The following is a 7,550-nucleotide window of genomic DNA, read 5'->3' on the forward strand; positions in this document are numbered from 1 at the left end:
GGGTGACACCCTCGACCCAGGTGTCGGTACAACTGCGTTTAGGCACCCCCTCAGACATATTGACAGTATTAGGGAATAGCCCCTCAGCCATGGTGCCGGTACAAGGGCAGAGCCCCTCGGGTAAAGACCCAGTAAAAGAACCTTCCGGTCCCTCAAGCCTCACCAGGAGGATCCGAGGAACCCTCGGCCCGGAGGCCGGTAGCTGCAGCAGCTACGGTGCACATGCTGGTAGAAGGACCCGACTGGTCCCTCCCGCACGGGAGAGAGTCCCTGGGAAGGATTCTCCCTTGTGGGGTGCGATGGAGAAAATCGGCCCTACCTTGGGCTTGGTTCGAAGTTCTTGAGGTCCTCTGGAGGCGAATTCTGGAAGAGCTCCCTACACCTGGATAGTCTGTTCTTCAGCGCTTTTGAGGATAGCAAGCCAAACGCTGAACAAGCTTGCCAATCGTGGTCTGGGCCAAGGCAACGTAGGCAGAGGGCGTGGGGGTCTGAAGGTGGGAAGAGCCCATTACAGGATGGACACCTGCTGAACGCTGTAGAAGTCGACATGTGCCGGGGAGGAGCGGGACGCCTGAGGACAGAGTACCTGAATGACAAGAAGACAGAAGTAGCTGCATGTGGAATTACATGGCTGAAGCCAAACCCAGGAGCGCTGGTGAATTTGGCCTGTTCCTGTCGATGCAGAGAAGGGGACTGAGGTGTGGCACCAGAGGGCGGAGTCAGGGCAGCGCATGCTCCCTGGGCCATACCCCTGCGTACCTCTAAATTTAAAGGGGAAGGATTTTCCAGTGAAAAAGTTTCCATCTACCATCCCTTGGAAGGGACGCCCATACAGTATGGAGGAAAGGGGACCAGACGCAAGAGTATGGCATTTATATTTCACTAGTACACTTTGCAGATTCTGAGTTTGCAGAAAGGAAAGGTTAAAGGAATGAAAAAGGTTAAACAGGTTCTCCGGGCATGCGCGTATACTTAAGATCTTCCAATGAAGTATAGACAAAACCTTTCCCAGCAATAATAGTCTAAAAACAAGTTATCACCTCTGAGGGACAGAATATATCAAAGTCAATTGACTAGAAGAGTCTGCAGGGAGCCAGGACAGCCAAAGTCAATTGGAGCAGTCTATGAAGCTAAGGCACTTCGTAGTTAATTAAAGGCTTGTACAAAGTTAGAGAGTTTTGTTGAAATCACTTGTGGGGTCACAAGCTGTTACACTTGTGGAAAGCGGAGTTGAAATCAACTAACAAAAGTAGCCACTGTAAGTCTCTGGCTGGATTCTGTCCTGTTGCAGTGCTGCTGATCCTAGATTCCTGAGCCTCAGTCGTGGGGACAAGAGGTAGGACTTCTGGAGGACTCCTGCGGTAGCGATTTGGAGGTTGTCGGCAGCTATGTGCTCTTTTTGGATCAGCAGCAGTTTGCGGTTTCAGCGCGCAGTAAACAGCACCACTGTGGATCTTGGATACTGGTTGGGCTTGAGTCCTGCACTCTGAGGGGATGCGGGCTCTGGTCGACCTGCTTCTGGAGGGTCCTTAGGCGACTCCTGGAGCTTCTGGCTGGATTGCAGATGTTGCACTCTACTATCAATTTCTCGACCCCTGGCACTCGGCTCCTGCAGCAGCAAAGCAATACAGCCAGTCAGGGAAGATGGTCCAGTGGAGTTTGTCTCAGGGTTAGTTGGTCCCACTAACCCAAGGGAAGAAGTCTTCCCTTCCGGAGCTTCCATTGATAATCAGAAAAAAAGGGGTTTCAGCACAGCAGTAGGGCTTCACCAGGCTATTCAAAGGTCCAGGAGGATGCAGCAAGCTTCGTTCACGGTTTCTTCGCCGCATGTTCTTCCCAGTGGTCGACTCTGCCTTTAGTCCCAAAACCCTTGCCTTTTAAGTAGGTTTCTCCCATTCATGCACTGCCTAGGCTGTCAATCACACATCAGGGTTGCTGTCCTCAAAGGACAGCCTGCCAGCCAGCCAATCAGGACTGGTTGCATTTGGGCACTCCAAGAGACAAAGGACAGGGGAGTTTCGGGAACCTCCCTCACTTCCTGCCCTTCCAGACAGCAGAGGCGGGGTTACGGACTGAAGTCCGCCAAAGGCAAACCGTACGAAGGGCTCAAACCTGGCTTGTTGCGTAGAGTAAAACCCACGAAAGACCTCACAAGCAGAAAATGACAAAAAAAAAAAGAACACAGGGGCCATGTTGACCACATTGTCACCAATGGGTGCTATACTGCACCTGAGGGTTCAGCCTGTGGTAGAAAAGCACAATGGTAGGAGCATTAAACCACTGCCACCAGCCATTTAAAGCAGTGGGGGTAACAAAATGTTTACATGATAATGTAGGATAAGGGGCTTCTAGGCAAACCCCCCCTCCCCCCAGCACTCGACAAAGACAGCGCTGGACCCATAAAGAGAAAAAGTAAAGTCAATTTCACTTTACTATTCTTGGGAACAGTAATTCACACAAGAAAATGTATTTAAACCTTATGAAAAATCTAAAGGATTTCTCTGTGACAAAGCACTAAAGGTGATGTGTGTCACCATACATAAAGTAGATGCTTATGTAGTTTGTCAGACTCCAAAAATAAAGGAAAACAAATCCAAATCAGGTCAAAAACATAAGAAAAAAAAAAAAGTCTCCCTCACACCAGGGTTAAAATTAAAAAGTCCTAAAGTCCAGCAAAAGAGCTGGGGGTGTCTAGGGTTGAGGGGAATTAGCACAGAAATGAGAATTCTCCCTAACATCAACAGCCTGTAAAAAGAATCTGTGTGCATATCTGACTCAGGCTTTCCAAATTCCAATTCCGATGAATTTTCCACTCCACTGGCTGTCTCTACATTTTCATGTAGGTCTTTCAATCAGGATTCCTCTGATATGAAACTATGAGGGACATTTGGTGTGCCATAACGCAAACCAAAGGGCGGTTCATTATCAGACAGCTCATTGTCCTCATAAATAGGGGGTCAGAGAATTAAAGAAATCCTTCCTTGGTTAAGGAGTAAAGGTTTTCTGTATCTCAGATAAACACTAAGGCCTTGAAAAGCCAGATGCCCGTGGAGCCATCAATGTCTTTGATGAAGACGTTTGACGTTGACGGCACAGGAAGCTTCGATGGTGCTGCTGGCGTAGATGACCTAGACTGGTCTTTCGACTTATAGCTCGAAGTATCCCTCGATTTCCCATCATGTTGAGTTATCAACGGCTCTCGATGCAAATCAGGCCTTCGTCCTGAGCTTGAGGGCATGCAATAATTGACCCGAGCCCTTTCCTTACCGGCTTCAGAAGGCGCGGTAGGAGTATGGCCTGCCTGCTAAAAGGGTTTCTGGCTCTCTGATATCTTAAGCATTTGTTGCCTGAAAGACTCCCATTCGGCTGGAGCGGAGGCCTTAGCAGGACAGATTATCATCCTCTCAGGCGAGGCGTCTGTCTAGGACATTGAAGTATGCGATTTCTGATGCCTCCTCTTTGACGAGCGGTGGGAGCCACTCCGTGATCTGGACCTTTTTTCATCGAGGAGAGTCGCCTCGTCAGAAGGCGGCTTTTTCGACAAGGTAGACGAAAGGGAATTTCTTAGAAAATCTACCTACTGCCAATTCCTCCTTACACTCCTTTCAGAGCTTTCCCGGTCATCGATTGACACTTTGAACAGGCCGAGGTCTTGTGCTCCACACCAAGATACCACAAGCATACTCCATGCGAGTCTGTCAGCAACATCTTGCATTCTTCACACTTTTTAAACCCGGTCTTCGGGGTAGTTTGTGTCGAAGACAAAGACATTTTCTGATATTTATGAAGCTCGCCCTAGTTCTCGAAGCGTAAGCTTACTGGAAAACAACTAACTGAAGCCAGCGGGCGTTGCACGGGCTATATATGCCTACAATGACATCCTCGAGACAGAGGCCCTCGAGGGACATTGAGTCGACTGCATCGACGCACAGTGCCCTCTGCCGAAATTGGATTTTTTGCCAAAGCAGCTGAAGCTCGATATTGGAAATATCAAAGATGAGGAATACATGGGAGGACAAAATCCATTTGAAGTAAGCATCTTGAAGGTCCGGTGACACCACCCAACCCTCAAGTCTAAGGGCCAGAAGGATCTTGAACTTGTCCTTCCTGATGAACTTGAGCAAGCGTCTCAAGCCCAAAATGGGTTGCAGTCCTGCATCCTTCTTCAGGATTAAAAAATAAGGAGAGCACCAAGCTGGATTCCTGTTCGCTGCAGGTACAGACTATCACACTAGGTCCTTTTAGGAAAGGGAGGCATGAGCCACTGAGTTTGCAGTGCCCAAGCACCAGTGGTTATGTCTTACCAACTCTGCAACTGGTGAGTCAGCCTGCCCCCAATCACAGTCCGGTGAACCAAGGACTCGAAGGGTTTTGAGGTTATTGCCAAGGCAGAGGGCGAAGAAGTAGAGGCTGAAAGAGGAGCCTTACCTCCTTGTGAACCACAATGTGCTCTTCTCAGACCGCTCTGTGCTAACTGGCCTCTTCCACTTGCAATTGAGGAATAGAAATGAAAAAGGGCAAACCCCCATCAATTATGTGAAGACCCATGCGATTGTTGACTGGCATATCGCTGCTCCCAGCGACTAGCTTCGGCCTTGGATGCCTATAATTACTCCAAGCTCTTGTTGCCCTTGGAGCCAAAGAGCTAGGAGCCATCAAATTGCAAATGTCTCGACTGGACGTCAAGAGCAAATTCTGAATTTCTCAGCCATGCAGATCCCCTGGCGAAAGCACTGGCCACCATGGCTCTTAACATATCCTAAAACATGACCAAATGTTTGTTCATTCATTCATTCATTTAATCAAACACATGGTACCATTAAAACCAAACCAATTTATCAAAAAAGTGCTGAAAAGGTTTTTCAAGTGAATACTGTATATATATCGCAAAAGGGCATATACAGAGGACAATAGGTATGGTTAACATTAAGGATATGGGAACTATTGGCCTCCAACATATCACTGCAGTATTCATCACTTGTAGCACTTTTTCAGCACATACACCTTTGATAAATTATTTTGGTTTGAATGGTACCATGTGTTTAATTAAATGAATGAACAAACATTTGGTAATGTTTTATATTATGTTAATACAAATATGAAATTAATTGATCTCTATGATTCCCGACCTTCCACACTCCTTTGCACTTGTTGAGTCCTCCATTTGAAAATACTGAATTTGGATGTTCCGCGAAACATTACTCAGTGTTTGTTCTAATATTTTCCCCACCCGGGGCAGGCGGGAGACAGCCACCACTAACAGAGGCCCACACCGAGGCCCAGCATTCTTCCTGCTACCAACTCAGTCTCTCGATGACCTTGTTGATGCCATTCCACTCGCCCCAGCTCGTTGCCCTGCCTAGAAGAACTATGGGTAAACGCTGTCTGATTTATGAGCGCTTGCTTGGTGAACACAACTTTTACACTTGTGATTGAGAAACTGCATTTAAATATGCTTCATCAACGCCGCACGCCATTATATCAGTGAGAAAACAACTTTCATCATCCTCACTGCCTTTGTTCCCCTGTTTTTTGGCATCTTGTAGCCCTGTCTGGAGTTTTGTGCCTCTTCAAAAATGGCTGCATGGTTTTGCAGCCCTATTCCTCCTGCTGTGGCCTGGCCCTGCTCCCACCTCCCATTGGTTGCACTTGGCCTATAAGCCAATCAGGGAAACTGGAGCAGCCACCACTACCGAAAACACTTAAAGGGCCTGTCTAACCCAGTCTGCCAAGGTACGCCGTGTGTGCCCTCCCACTCTCTCCTTGCCCCAGAGTGTCTGTGACCCCCCCCCCCCACTCTCCCTCTGGCCCCTGAGTCTGTGTACCCCCACCCTCTCCCTTGCCCCAAGTGTGTCCCTGTGCATCCACTCTCCCCTGAATCTGTCTGTGTGCCCCCACTCTCTCCCTTGCCCCCATGTATGTGCCCCCCCCACGCCTGTGTGTCCCCCACTTTCCCCCTTACCCAGAGCGTGTGTGTGCCCCCACTCTCTCCCTTGCCCCCCCCCCATGTCTGGGCCCCCCCACTCTCCCAAGTCTGTTTCCCCCACTCTCCCCCTTTCTCCCCAATTCTGTCTGTATGCCCCCCCGTCTGTCCATGTGCCCCCCACATTCCCCAAGTCTGTGTGCCCGCCACCCCAGAGTCTGTCCCTGTGCCTCCCCCACTCTCCCCCTTGCCCCTCCCACCCACTAGCCCTCGTAACTTCTATTCACCCCACCCTACCCCCTCTCCGCCCTCCCCCTTTGCACTCCCTTTCCCGTCCCCTGAGACCCTAAAATCTGACACTACCCAAAGTGTCGTTAGGCATATTAATTGCAGCCGTCTGTCCCTCCCCTTTTATTTTGTTTATTTTATTACACGCCCAGACCCTGGGGTATCACGGCATGGTTACATTGGCAAAGGAAAATACATAGTTACATGAGCATAGATATTCAGAACATCTTTACATGATGGAAATTGGATATAGTTACACAGAGAGAGTTGCAGATTAGCAGCAATAACAGTAGAGAAAGAAATAATCAAATAAAAATGTCCACAAAGAATCTACAGTGGCAAAATCGGTTTGTGGCGAGGTGTCCAAGCCAGTAGCATTTCCAAGTGTCCACAAGACTTTACATTCTGGATTACTCTGCAATTAATGCCTCAGGCACATTAGTGGTGCCGCACAAATTAACATCTCCCTCTTCTCTCCTCTACCTCAAAAATCAGCCAGATGGACATGAAGTTGTTCAGCCTTGGTAAAGACTTGAAAGCCCTCAAAGAATCCTTCGAAGACTGGTGCCTGCTCCTTCAAAAGGAGAAGAGGAAAGTGTTTGCTACACTAGGAGACAAGCGCCTCCTTCGACAGAAGTAGAGGAGACTTACTGTCCAGGCTCAAAGGCGCACAAGTAGTGGTCTCTGAAGACGCCCTGCCGGTGCAGTGTGGTCCGAAGCCTTCTTGGGTACCTCCAAAGGGGCAATTGGAGCCGCCGCCGCCTTAAACACATACCGCATCTGGAGATGGTTCTCTGTCAACTCGGGATGCCAGCGTGATGGGAAAGCTTACCCACTTTCTGTCTGGCGAGTAGTCTGTTGAAGACAGTCGGGAATGATGGCAATGAGTATAGATCTCGAGCGCTAACATTGGGAGCGCTTCAACACAGGTGAAATCTCAATGGATTTGCCCACCGACTATCGCTTGGAAGAGGTTGATGAAGGAGATTTAGAAAGGGGCCAATCTGTACCGAGCTTCCCCTCCGTCTCCCTCAAGGCCTTAACAGTCATCGATTGATAGGAACCACAGTCGTTGACTTTATGGTCAACACAAAAGGCAGATCCGATGTGGGTCGACAATGGACATTTTAGCTCCACAATTGGACACCTTTTAAAAAAAGTTTATGATGTAGACATTGTCAAAAACATTTGATACACTGGAAAGGAAAAAGCAATAAGGGGAAACAAAAAGCATGCAGGAAAATAGAACTGAGGCAAAAGGCGCCACATGAGCCATTTATTCCAGCGTCTACGTCGTGGCAGAGCACAGGACGGAGGCCATCCAGGGTGATGAGTCAAC

Source organism: Ambystoma mexicanum, chromosome 11 (genome assembly GCF_040938575.1).
Source record: "Ambystoma mexicanum isolate Mex_15411 chromosome 11, UKY_AmexF1_1, whole genome shotgun sequence".
Classification (NCBI taxonomy): Eukaryota; Metazoa; Chordata; class Amphibia; order Caudata; family Ambystomatidae; genus Ambystoma; species Ambystoma mexicanum.